Source organism: Mandrillus leucophaeus, unplaced genomic scaffold (assembly GCF_000951045.1).
Source record: "Mandrillus leucophaeus isolate KB7577 unplaced genomic scaffold, Mleu.le_1.0 Scaffold497, whole genome shotgun sequence".
Classification (NCBI taxonomy): Eukaryota; Metazoa; Chordata; class Mammalia; order Primates; family Cercopithecidae; genus Mandrillus; species Mandrillus leucophaeus.
Genome location: NW_012105331.1, coordinates 1,146,893 through 1,160,229, shown reverse-complemented (window position 1 = coordinate 1,160,229; position 13,337 = coordinate 1,146,893). Strand labels below are relative to the sequence as shown.

The 13,337-nt window shown below is 39.6% G+C and overlaps 1 protein-coding gene across 4 annotated transcripts in view; it reads left to right on the top strand.

Annotated features, from left to right (window-relative positions):
* The first annotated feature begins 81 nt into the window (after window positions 1-81).
* The window catches only part of USP8 (ubiquitin specific peptidase 8), an 83,245-nt gene continuing 69,989 nt past the window's right edge, over window positions 82-13,337 (top strand). For 2 of the 4 annotated variants that reach the window (XM_011995758.1, XM_011995755.1), the window contains exon 1: window positions 82-219. The gene's annotated coding sequence lies outside the window, so the exon portion shown is untranslated. Of the gene's footprint in view, window positions 354-8,194; window positions 8,357-13,337 lie in introns of all 4 variants that reach the window. The other 2 variants (XM_011995757.1, XM_011995756.1) reach the window with 2 other exon arrangements.

Below are 13,337 nucleotides of genomic sequence, written 5' to 3'. Positions count from 1 at the left end.
GGGGAGGGCGGTGGAAGAGAGAAGTCAGAGCGCACGCGAAGCCCAGCCCCTACCGTGACGTCTGGAGACGCGACGCGTCGCCTCGCAATGCAAATCGGGAAAAGGGGATGAGCTGGGCTGGCTTCCGTCCTGATAGCCAAGGCTAATTCTCCCTCGAGTTCTTGGGAGATGGGCGTTTGGCGAGAAGGCTGGCGTTAGTGAAGCGCGCCGGGCGTCACGGTGAGTGCGGGTCTTGGGCCCCGGCACCTGTCCTCTGGGAAGTCGTCCGCTGTGAACCCCCTCTCCTTCCACCAGCTGCTGGTCACCCGGGAGACAAGCCCTGTCCGCGGAGAGGAGTGGGACAACTCCGAAAGGTAGAACCGGCTTGTGGAGAGGAAGGGCCCAACCTTGAGTCTTTTACGCCACCCATCTAGGATTGCCAAGCGAGTTTCGTGCGGTTTTTCGGTTTTAAAAGGTGGCTTTGACTATTCTTCCGTTCTCTTGGACACTTATACCCGACTTTGACCTCTTTCCTCTTGCTTCCGGTTTTTTGTTTTTGGTTTTTTTTTTTATTTTTTTTATTTTACTCTCTGCAATCTGCCTACAATCCCAGGCCTTACTACAGCTCCTGAAACTGTTTCCCAGTTTCTCCTCTTCCCTAGTCACACTTCATTTTAGTGAAGTTAGAGTTTAAAGACCCTATAAGCTTATCAGAGTTAAAACTATGACTGCCTCAAATAGAAGCTTTTTTTTTCCCCCCCCTAAAAAGTGCCTTCCAACCTAGAGTTGTGGGACAAGTTAATTTCGCCGCCACTCCACCTTGGAAATTATCGGAATCCTTACTTGCAGCGATGTGCATTTATATAGAAAGCTGCAGACCACCCTCCTGGGTTTATTTCTTGCCTCCAGTTCATTCTGTGACCTTGAACAAGTCACTTAATCACTAACAAAATATTTACCTGACACGGAGGTGTTGCAGAGCCTAAGGAATTTAGAATTTAAGAGACCTGAGGGTTTCAGATGAAAGGGATTTGTATCTAAAGGATATTACGTTTTCTGAATCTGCGAAGCATCCTTAGTTTTGTAAATATCTTGCTGCAGCCATGAAAAATGCCAAGTGGTTATTTGTTAAGGAAGTGTTCCTGTTTTAGGCTTGCTCTGCTGCGGCTTTGCCATGTAAGCAGATTTTGCATTTCAGCCGATTCTGTTTAAGATTCGTTGGTGAATGTCATTCATGATGGATTTGGGTAGTTTCTCCTTACAACATATCCCTGGACCATTAAGCATATCTGGAAGGTGATATCGGTTGTGTTATGTCTTTATCATGTTGATATGGCTGCCTTGAAATAGGTATTCCTTTTCTTGTGACACATTGGATGCATCTTTAATATTAGATAGTGAAGACCCTGTAGTAGTAAAAATATATATATATACACACCTATCATTAATGAAATTTTGCACATAGGCATGTATTTTTTTTAGAAAACAATGTATAAGAAAAACTAACAAAAATGTTTTAAAGGTGACTTTTTTAGCATTTCATTTTTTAATATATTTACTTGGACTTTATTAATCATTATGGGCATTTGTTTATTAATGTGGACGTGGCTGGGCGCAGTGGCTCACGTCTGTAATGCCAACACTTTCCGAGGCCGAGGAGAGTGGATCACCTGAGGTCAGGAGTTCGAGACCAGCCTGGCCAACATGGCGAAACCTGGTCTCTACTAAAAAACAAAATTAGCTGGGCATGGTGGCACACGCCTGTAATCCCAGCTACTCCAGGGGCTGAGGCAGGAGAATCGCTTGAACCGGGGTGGCAGAGGTTGCAGTGAGCTGAGATTGCACCATTGCACTCCAGCCTGGGTGACAAGAGCAAAACTGCATCTCAAAAAATTAAAATAAAAAGCGTGGACATAATGGAAAATAATCAAAATGACTTTTGAGTAAGACAGTTGGAAAATAAAACCAGTACATTAAATTTTTTTCATAAGTCTAGCATTATACTTTATTATGAACTTTTCTACATGAAAATGCGCTCATATTTACGGAAGTGAAAGGAAAAAAAGTCTTCAAGGATGTGTTGTTAATAAAATTAGAAATAATTAAGGAAACATTTAAAAAATACCTTGTTGTTGTCCCAGTTACCTATTGCTGTGTAACAAATCACTCCAAAACACAGTGGCTTAAAACTATAATTTAGTATCTCTCCTGTTTCTCTGGCCTGCCTGTACTTAGCTAAGTGGTTCTCACCTAGACTTTAATGCGTTTATATTCAGATAAGCAGCTGAGTTTGGAGTCATCTGAGAGCTCAGCTGGTCTGGACATCCAAAATGGCTAATTCATGTGAAGGCAGTTGATGTTGGCTAGGAGTTCAGCTGGGAATGTCAACTGGAATGCCCACACATAGCCTCTTCATGTGACTTGAACTTCTGACGTGAACAGTATGGTGGTTAGGTTCCAAGAATACATGTTTGAGGAAACAGGAAGTAGAAGCTGCGTGTCTCCCGAAAAGCCTGAACCCAGAAATAGGCACAACATTATTTCCAACATACTCTGTTGGTTAGAGCAGTCAGACCAGTATCCAACCCTCACTTTTGAAGGGAAAAATGTCAAAGAATTTGTGGCCATGCTTTGTCTACTGTAATTTTGATGACAAAGTTGTATTGGACTCTTGTTTGCATTTATATAGCAGATGAATAATAAGGTATGCTTCCAATTTCCAATTTCTTTTCTTTTTTGAGATGGAGTCTTGCTCTGTCGCCAGGCTGTAGTGCAGCGGTACAATCTCGGCTTTTTGCAACCTCTGCCTCCCGGGTTTATGCCATTCTCTTGCCTCAGCCTCCCGAGTAGCATGTCGCCACGCCCAGCTAATTTTTGTATTTTTAGTAGAGATGGAGTTTCACCATGTTGGCCAGGATGGTCTCGATCTCTTGACCTTGTGATCCACCCGCCTCAGCCTCCCAAAGTGCTGGGATTACAGGCGTGAGCCACCGCGCCCAACCCATTTCCAATTTCTTTAACCATAATGCATTATGTTTTAATGGCATGTTACAGTTTTCAAAACATGTTTTTGTATATTTTTTCACTTGATACCTATGGTCACCCTATAGAAGCAGACAAATCATTCCTGTTTCATTTTGCAGATGAAAGTAAACTGAAGAGCAGTGGTGGTCATGTTGGGAGTGATTTATGGAATTTGTTGAAAGTCATATGATTAATAAATGGAAAGTAAGGCCTGCAACAGTTCCATAATATTAAATTTACTAGTACTGAATGATGAAACATTATATTAAACTTATTTAGAATTCTACATTTATAGCCATACTAATTTTTTTTTTTTTTTTTTTTTTTTTTTTTGGAGATGGAGTCTTGCTCTGTCTCCCAAGCTGGAGTGCAGTGATGTGTTCTCGGCTCACTGCAGTGTCCGCCTCGTGGGTTCAAGCAATTCTGCTTCAGCGTCCCAAGTAGCTGGGACCATAGGCACCCACCACCACGCCCGGCTAATTTTTGTATTTTAGTAGAGATAGGGTTTTGCCATATTGGCCAGGCTGGTCTTGAATTCCTGACCTCAGGTGATCTGCCCACCTCAGGTGATCAGCCTCCCAAAGTTCTGGGATTATAGCCGTGAACCATCGCATGTAGCCCTTTGTTTTTTTTTTTTAATTGAGACAAGGTCTTGCTCTGTCACCCAGGCTGAAGTGCAGTGGCATGATCTTGGCTCACTGTAACCTCTGCTTCTTGGGCTCAAGTGATCCTCCCGCCTCAGCCTCCCAAGTAGCTAGGACTGCAGGCACACGTCACCACACCTGACTAATACCATACTAATTCAAGTAAAACAGTTCTCATGTATAGTGAATATGGCTTAACTAAGCCTTGTCTCTTTTGACTAACACATTACAATTTCGTTTTTTGTTTGTTTGTTTGTTTTTGAGATGGAGTCTTGCTCTGTCGCCCAGGCTGGATGCAGTGGCACAATCTTGTCTGACTGCACCCTCCGTCTCACGGGTTCAAGCAATTCTCCTGCCTCAGCCTCCCAAGTAGCTGGGACCATAGGCACACGCCGCCATGCCTGGCTAATTTTTTTTGTTTTAGTAGAGATGGGGTTTCACTGTGTTGCCCAGGCTGTTCGTGTACTCCTGAGCTCAGGCAATCCGCCTACCTCGGCCTCCGAAAGTGCTAGGATTACAGGTATTAGCCACCGCGCCCAGCCTACAATTTAGTTTTTAGTAATACAGCAGTCTTCCCCTTATCTGCAGGGGATATGTTTCAAGACCTCTAGTGAATGCCTGAAACCACAGATAGTACTGAACCCTATATATACTGTGTTTTCCCTATAAATACATTTTTATGGTAAAGTTTAACTTATAAATTAGAAGCAAGAGATTAACAACAATAACTAATAATAAAATAGAATAATTACAGTATAGTGTAATAAAAGTTATGCCCTGTGGCCATAACTTGTGCAGCTTGAGGTGTGACAGCAAAACCAACACAAATTTTCTTTTTCCTTCTTCACAGTTTTGCAGAAAAAAAGATCTTTCCGTAGATCTTAGCAATGTCAGCATGAGTTTTTTTTTTTTTCTCTTACTGAGTTGAGAACTTTCACCTTTTCGCTTAAAGAAAGCAGTTTACAGCTTCTCTTTGGCATATGTGAATCTGTGCTCTTACACTTTGGAGCCATTATTAAGTAAAATGAGGGTTACTTGAACACAAGCGCTGTAATACTGCTATAGTCAGTCTGGTAACTGAGACAGCCACTTTAGTGATTAACAGGCAGGTAGCATCTACAGTGTGGATACACGACAAAGGGATGATTCATGTCATAGGCTGGGCGAAGTGAGGTGGTGCACAATTTAAAACTTATGAATTGTTTATTTCTGGAATTTTTTATTTAATATTCTTGGACTGTGGTTGACTGCAAGTAGCGGAAACCATGGAAAGTGAAACCGTGGATAAAGGGGGACTACTGCACTGAATTCTGAAACACCAATAATCATGTGAACCCACATGTCTTTTTAATAGTGTGAAATGAAATAATTACACATTATAATACCAATTTCAAAACAAAAAAAGTTGTGGGCATAAGAATCCTGGAGGTGTTATTTTAATTTCTCAGTTACAGAATTTTAAAAATGAAAATGATTTTTTAAAATTTTGGTAAGTTGAATGATTTAAGATGCTGATTTCAGCTGGAAACAAATTGTTGCCTTCGTATTATTTTGTTGCTTCTAGCAACATGTTTATATTCATTCTTATATTGATGATTTCCAGTCTTGACTGCATATTAGAATTCATTTGGGAAGGTTTTTAAAAATACCTATATGGGCGAGGCAAGGTCAGCTCATGCCTGTAATCCCAGCACTTTGGGAGACCGAGGCAGGAGGATCCCTTGAGCCCAAGAACTTGAGACTAGCCTGGACAACCTAGTGAGACTCTGTCTTTATTTTGTTTAATATATAAATAAGAAAATAAATAAATAAATACCTGTGTGTATATCTCAAATCCCTAAAGATTCTGATTTAATTATTTAGGAGTGGAATCTGAGCATCAATTTTTTTGTTAAATTCTCTAGGTAACTGATTCTAACATACAGCTGGGATTGAGAACTATGTTTTTGGTACATGTTGAGTGTGATCTGGCTCCCTACTTAACAATTTTGCATCAGTTAAAAAAATTAAGCAATGAGGGAGAAGACAAAATAAATGAATTAAAGTTATAAATGTAGATATCTATTCTGGAAAACAGTTACCCTTTTTTTAGTTTCTGGTAATGGTCCTTAATAAAATGAACAGACATTGGCCTGGTTTGCTAAGTGCCTATATCACAGCACTAAACCATACTTTACTTTGTTACCATTATGTACTTGTCTTTCATTTTAAGAGGCAGAAACTTTATTAAGAGGTGTATTTTTTTTAGTATCCCCTGTATCACAACACTGCACCTTGTGTATAGTAGGTTTCTATTGTTTACCTAACTGAAGCCAATTTAGACAGTCACTCTTTACAACTAGGGCTAGTTTAGCTCCTTGGGAGACTGAGAAAAGAGAATTGTTTGAACCTGGGAGGCAGAGGTTGTACTGAGCTGAGATCATGCCACTGTACTCCGGCCTAGATGGCAGAGTGAGAGTTCATCTCAAAAAAAAAAAAAAAGAACTAGGGCTAGTTTATTCTTTTATTCTCATGGCATTCTAAGAACTTTGTAAAGGTTTCTTGAAATACTCTATTCTCTCTTTCTTTGGTTTTCATGTTATACTTTCCTGGTTTTCCATCATTCTAATGACTCCTGCTTCCTTTTCTGATCGATTCCTCCTTTAGACTCCCCCTATTCTGGGCCCTTTAAGTTAACTTTTCAGCTGTAAAGAAACAAGAGCTCATTTCCTTAGTGGTTCATCCTCCTGATTTTAGTTACTAGTGTAAGTAATGTCTGTGTTTTAAAAACTATTATAGAAGATTAAAAATGTACATAAAACTGAAGAAAATATGATTATTTTATTTTTGAGACAGGGTCTCCCTCTATTGCTCAGGCTGGAGCGCAGTGGTATAATCATGATTCATTGCAAGCTCAACCTCCCAGGCTCAAGCAACCCTCCTGCCTCAGCCTTCCGAGAAGCTGGTACCACAGGCGCATGCCACCGTGCCCCACTAATTTTTTTTTTTTTGTAGTGATGAGGTCTCACTGTGTTGCCCTTGAATTACCTACTTTGCTGTAAACCACATGGTTCTTATTGAGGGTAATTTTGCCTTCCAGGACACATTTAGCAATGACTGTAGACAGTTTTGGTTGTTACAACTGGAAGGGAAGGATGATAGTAAACTGGCATCTAGTGGGTAGAGGCTAGGGATGTTGCTAAACGTCTTCCAGTGCACACAGCACAGAGCAGCCTCTTACAACAAATGTTTATCTGGTCCAAAATGTGAGTGATGGCAAGGTCAAGAAACGCTGCTGTAAACTGATCAGTTTTAAACTGCAGTATTCATTTTTTTGTTAATAGCACTACTGCTCTTAATATTTTGCAGGGTATTTTTGTGTGTGTGTGTGTATGTGTGTGTGTGTGTGTGTGTGTGTGTGAGTGGGAGCAAGAGAAAATACTGTTTCAATCAACCAGTTACCAAAGCATGTTTCCACCATTTTGTGTTCTTTTCTGCAGTGACCTTCTAGTTACTCTTTTCCATAGTATCATTCCCTTGTTCTCATCTCCTTTCAATCTTACTTACATATCCCTAATTTGACCATCTTGAGATACTATTTCTCCCATCAAGAACTGGCTTTTATTGCCTGCTGAATCAAATATAAAGAATTCTAGATGGCTTCAAAATTTTCCAGAATGTGACTCCATAATTTAGTTATTCTTGTTAGTCAACATTTATTTTTGTTTCTTTTAGTTAAATTCAGCTGACAGTGATAAGCATTTATTAAAGTGGTGACTATGTGAGGACTACGGAGATAGGTGCCAGGGATTCAAAGACATGTCAGCATTTTCCCCCTATCCAGTTGATTATTTCCCAATAACGTCTGTAATATTCCTTATTATTCTTATTTTTATTTATTTATTTATTTTCGAGATGGAGTTTCGCTCTTGTTGCCCAGGCTGCAGTGCAGTGGCGCGATCTTGGCTCACTGCAACCTCCATCCCCACCCCGGGTTCAAGAGATTCTCCTGCCTCAGCCTCCTGAGTAGGTGGAATTACAGGCGTGCACCACCACGCCCAGCTAATTTTGTATTTTTAGTAGAGACGGGGTGTCTCCATATTGGTCAGGCTGGTCTCGGACTGCTGACCTCAAGTGATCTGCCCGCCTCAGCCTCCCAAAGTGCTGGGATTACAGGCGTGAGCCACTGCGCCCAGCCAGATGTCCTCCTTTCTTACCCTGTTCTTAGCTAAATTCTATCCTCAAGGCCAGTTTCACTCTGCCTCATCACATCATCACGAGCACTGCGTGTGTATGAGGATTTTAAAGCCTTATAGTAATTGTCTGTTGGTCCCATTACTATATTTAAGGAATGATGTAGATCCCAAACATTATAAGATTCACATGAAGAAACAAATTCCAAGAACTGGGACCATAAAGGATGGAAGAGATGGAACTTAAGTTTGTTTCTTTTGTAGCTGGGACTTCAGGTGTGCCCCACTATGCCCAGCTAATTTTTAAATTTTTTGTAAAATTTTTTGTCTCACTTTTTTGGCCACCCACCATCTCTCCCTATCTCTGCCCTTTAGGCAGCAGCAATACTCAACATAAATATCTGTTCTTGAACTCCTGGGCTCAAGCAGTCCTCCCACCTCGGCGTCCCAGAGTGTTGGGATTATAGCTGTGAGGCACCACGCCCAGTCAGTGCACTGCTTTTTGCATGGAAAAAGTCTTGCTACTACTGTAAAAAGGTCAGTGTGCTTAACTGATCTACATTCTGTCACAAACTTCTTATTTTATCACAAACTGATAACAAACAGTTCCCTAATCAGCACTGGTCATTGGACCATACTTGGAGTTACATTGCAGTAGTGTGAGACTTCCATACTTATATTTTAAAATTGTCACCTATATTAAGAAATACATTTTACATTTTCATCCAGTGTTACATCATATACACATGTACATAACTGAAACAATTTTATGAAACAGTACCTAACCTTACTATGTGTGACATAGTCTGATGTTTACTATTTTTTTAATGCTGATCATGACCTTCTAATGGATTTTAAAAACACTGCCCTCAAGCATTTAGCATAGTGCTAGAGACATAGTAGTTGCTCAGAAAATACCATACATTTTAGCAGTGATTAAATCTTGAGAGGGTTGAGCCTTCTTAATACTTGAGGATTACTTTAAAATGTTATTTCATCAGCCAGGCGCGATGGCTCACGCCTGTAATTCCAGCACTTTGGGAGGCCAAGGAGAGTGGATCACCTGAGGTCAGAAGTTCGAGACCAGCCCGGCCAACATGGGGAAACCCCGTCTCTACTAAAATACAAAAATCAACCAGGCATGGTGGCAGGGTGCCTGTAATCCCAGTTACTCGGGAGGCTGAGGCAGGAGAATTGCTTGAATCTGGGAGGTGGAGGTTGCAGTGAGCCAAGTTCATGCCACTGCACTCCAGCTTGGGCGACAGAGTGAGACTCCGTCTCAAAAAAAAAAAAAAAGTTATTTAATCAATACTTAGTTGTTTGTGGCACATTACATAGAATGAGTGTAGAGTGGATTATGAGATTTAAGACAGCAAGAAGATACTTACGTTGAGTATTGTTGCTGCCTAAGGGCAGAAATAGGGAGAGATGGTGGGTGGCCAACAAAGACAACTTTTGCTTTCCTTTCGATGTTGCCAGAGACCTTGGGAGTTGCTGGTGTGAAGCCCTGCTTAAAATCAGGACCAGTTTGAATGACTGCAAACCTCAATTTTCACTTTTTACCTTTTAGTCTTCACTTTGTGGTTCCAGTCGTCTAATCCCTACTCTTTCTCTTAGAAAGGAGCAGAAGGATGTCAGAGAAAGAACATTTTCTCTTTATTAACTCATTTTCAACACTTGGGTTTCACTTTTGGAGCACTGCTGTTTGACTAAGGCTGAAGTTCTTTATCTTTGTCAGGTTTACACGTCTTAAGAATTTTTATTTTTTGTTGTTTATTTTTTGCATGTTAATTTTTCTTACATATACATATTTTTTTTTTCACTTGCAATCCTTTTTGAAGCATACTTTTTTTTTTTTTAAGACAGAGTCTTGCTCTGTCGCCCATGTTGGAATGTAGTGATGCGATCTTGGCTCACTGCAGCCTCCACTTCCCGGGTTCAAGCGATTCTCCTGCCTCAGCCTCCTGAATAGCTGGGATTACAGGTGTGCACCACCACACCTGGGTAATTTTTGTATTTTTAGTAGAGATGAGGTTTCACCATGTTGGCCAGGCTGGTCTTGAACTCCTGACCTCAAGCGATCCACCTGCCTCGGCCTCCCAAAGTGCTGGGATTACAGGCGTGAGCCACCGTACCCAGCTACGTAAGATAATTTTAATGCATTGTATGTTATGGTTTGTCCTAGATCTAAACAAATAAATTCTGCAAATTATTTGACTTCTGTAGTTAATGCACATTTCTGTATAAGTATCAATGGGTTTGCTGTTGCTGCTGCTCTTTTATTTTTTTTTTAAACGATTGCAGCCAAAATAAGGAAATTGAGTTCATTCAGTCATTCTAGTCTAATATATTTTATGTCTGTCTATAGATTTCTTTAATGGCAAAATGCAGCAGAATGACTTATCAAAAATGTAACATGTTAAATTCACATAGATTTAGGTTGGATACACAGCCTTCTGTATCTGTGAATTCTAACAATGGCAGATTGGAAATATTTTTTAAAAATAATTGCATCTGTACTGAACCATGTACAGAGTTTTTTCTTGTCATTATTCCCTAACCAATACAATATAACTGTTTACATAACATTTACATTGTATTAGGTATTATAAGTAATCTTGAGATGATTTAAAGTAAGGTTATATGCAAATCTTATACCATTTTATATCAGGGATTTGAGCATCTGCAGATTTTTGGTACTTGTGGGAAAAGTCCTGGAACCACTCGCCTACAGATACTGAGGAATTACTTATATGTTTTGCTTTCTCACTTGATTAGGGGAAAATACCCTTTACCTTCTGTTTGACTTCTGCAGAAATGTGTGTGACTGTAGAGGCTCAAATAGCATATTAAAACAATGCTGAAAATATTTTTAACACTAGGCATCATTAAGTGACTGTATAACTTACATGATTTTGTTAATAAAAATAGAAACAACTATGGGTTTTTAATGGACTTTAGACATTATCAGAGAAGATTGTTACTTATTTGAACTCTTTCCAAAAATCAAATGGAAGATTTGGGACAGAAAAGGAAGCTCTTAAAAAGTACAGTCTTTCTCCTAGAAACCCTTGCTAAAATCTTTGGTGACATCGTAATCTTATCCCTGTACTTTCCCTCCTTGTGTCTAATCCTTTGCCAAGTCCTGTCATTCTACCTTTGCAGTGTCTCTTTTATCTGCTTCCTCTATTCCATCTCTACTGCCCTAATTCTAACCTTCATCATCTTTCCCTAGGATCATTATAATAGATAACTAGTCTTTTCCCTATCTAGTTTGTCACCGCCTAACTTTATACTCTTCTTAGTTTCAATCACTTATCTCCCTACTTCAGAGCCCTGCTATCTTTAGAAAACAAAGTAAATGCTTTAGTAACATTCAAGCCTTCCGTTACCTATTCCAAGTCTATTTTTTTTTCCCCACTGCCTTGTTGATCCTTGTTCATTCTGTGTAGTGGCTGATTCCTAAAGATGTTCTTTACTTTCTTTTCTTCATCTTGCTCTTCATCTCTTTGAAAAACCTTCCCCCACCAAGACTCACATCAAATATTGTCTCTTTGATGATGACTTCCAAGATCCTTCTAGTCATACTTAATCTTCTGTCTTGATTTTTCTTATACTGTAATATTTGTAACTCTATAGTTTGATATACTATGTTGTATTACTACTGCTTACAACTTTCTCTTCCACGTTAGTTTTTTAAACTTTGTTGGGTTTTTTGTTTTGTTTTTGAGACGGAGTCTCACTCTGTTGCTCAGGCTGGAGTGCAGTGGCGCAATCTTGGCTCACTGCAACCTCCACCTCCCAGGTTCAAGTTGAAACTTCTACTTCAGCCTCTCAGATAGCTGGGATTATAGGTGCCTGACACCATGCCCAGCTAATTTTTTGTTGTTGTATTTTGTTTTTTGAGAGAGCCTTGTTCTGTCACGCAGGCTGCAGTGCAGGGGTATGATCTCAGCTCACTGCAACCTCCACCCACCAGGTTCAGGTGATTCTCCTGCCTTAGCCTCCCGAGTAGCTGTGATTACAGGCATGCACTACCATGCCTGGCTAATTTTTGTATTTTTAGTAGAGATAGGGTTTCACCATGTTGGCCAGGCTGGACTTGAACTCCTGACCTCAAGTGATCTGTCTGCCTTGGCCTCCCAAAGTGCTGGGATTACAGGCGTGAGCCACCATGCCTGGCCCCAATGTTCCAAGTCTTTTTTTTTAATCAATATGTTTTTTTAAATGTATATTTTTTGTTAGTTGCTTGTTTAACCCATAACTTCCTAACTTTTACATCTCTCTGGGTACTTTCTTCATATTTATGTATGTTGCATTGCTTTACTCATGTTTGCATTGTTATGCTTATTTTATTTATTTCTTTAAAACTTTAAGTACATTACATATATTCTTTTATATGTTATAAAGCATGATACTAAAATGATCACCTGTGCACATACTACCCAGTTTGAGAAATAGGACCTTGCTGTACCCCTGAAGCTCCTTATATGTGTCTCCCTGATTACAAGTCTCCCTCTCCCAAGAAATATAATGTTGTGTTTATCATTTTCTGTTTGTCTTTATAGTTTTACCTCGTTTATATCATTAAGCAATATATTGTTCAATTCAGTTTGATTTTTAAACTTTATATAGAGTATCATATTACACATATTCTTGGTTTTTCATTCAACATTGTGGGGAATGGGCAGGAGATAATGAGGTGGTAAGGTGGGGAGGGTATGTTTTCTGGTTAAACTATTTTTTCTTGGAGAATCAGAGACCATACCTTGTATACCCCTTTAATACCTCTCTTTAACACGAGGCCTACTGTTGCAAGTTAAATCTCCTGATGATTTACACTGACATTGAAACAATGCTGTTGTCTCTATAAGTATGAGGAAACCCAGGGGAACCCTGTCATACTCTTTCCTTAATGGATGCTCTTTGCAGGTTTGATGAATTGTTGATGAATTAGATACCTCGCTAGAAGGACGTATTTGATATCAGTTGACCCATTTGGGTGTGACAGTGTGGTCCAGAGACCTTTTCTCCCCTATCACTACAGCTTTAGACACAGGACCCAGGGTAGATGGTAAAGTATAGAAAATGTTTGTATATTAGATCATTGTTTCTAAATGCATAGATCTGAAAGTACAAATTAAAGTGTTTGGTTCAACATGTGTTTATAGATACCTGGAGCAAGTATAGATAGAAAAAAAGTGAAAATGATAAAAATGCAATATTCAGAGAACAAAATGGTTTGGTGACTAAGACAGTGGATTCATGTGCACAGGGTTAAAAGGGATGAGTACCAATGAATCACAAAGTATTAATATTTAATATAAAATGTTACTAGAATTAAAGCAAATTGGGATGCTTTTGGAATTTCCATAAGTGAGCAGAGGCCTCCCCATACCCTGCTCCAAGTTGTACCTTACTTAGCTTTTTACAATTAGATGTTCATTGATATCCATTTGTTTAATAATAGTGAACGGATAGAATGAAGATTATTAAGAGAGTGGAAAGAAGTAGCCAG